Genomic DNA, 763 nt, shown 5'->3' with positions numbered 1-763 from the left:
GGCTGCGGAACTCGGCACAGCTGCTGAAGGTAAATTTCACTTCTTCTTATTGCGCGTTCTCGGCTTTTCATCTTTCTGCTTTAACACTTTGATTCTGTGTAGGTGTTCTAGCAGAGGATCTGGGCGATAAGAGAGCTCTCCATGATGAGGCCTTCGGAGAAACGAGTGTACCTTCACCTAATCTGATTCCCGTCTTTTTGGATCCTGACGACAGGCTTTTTGAAGACATGTTGTCTGAACAAGCCCAGCATGAGGCTGTCGAACCGATGAACACGGTTGACTCACCTGCCAGTATGATTTTTATTCCCGTGTTATAGATCCATTTTTCGGTTTTCATTTAACCATAGGAAAGTTCTAATCATAGGACCAGTCGTTGAGACTGATACTACTATTTTTATTGGAGAGTCTGATGAATCTAAAGGTCTCGATTTCTTGTTGTTGGTAAGAATTGTCGTTGAGGCCAGGTCATCGACTCCTGAGATGCAACTCCCCCCTCTTTCGAAGATATCAGCTACCGCGGGTGTTGGAACTGTTGGGGGGAACTTAACTAAACAAACTGTGAGACCAACCGAAGAAGTTGGTACTTCGACGGTCGCTATACCTACCGTGCTCCCTGCGACTCAAGAAATCAGGCGAACAGAACCAGATGTGGTTCATTTAGCTGAAGAAAGTTCTATAGGTGTTGGTAAATTTTGCGCCATGTCTTGACTTAGAATTATTTTATATTTCAGAATATTCATCTCTTCTCCTTCTTTTAGGGTTG

This window comes from Asparagus officinalis, chromosome 8, assembly GCF_001876935.1.
Source record: "Asparagus officinalis chromosome 8, Aspof.V1, whole genome shotgun sequence".
Classification (NCBI taxonomy): Eukaryota; Viridiplantae; Streptophyta; class Magnoliopsida; order Asparagales; family Asparagaceae; genus Asparagus; species Asparagus officinalis.
The sequence above is the reverse complement of the archived record's forward strand: the minus strand, read 5'-3'. Positions refer to the sequence as shown.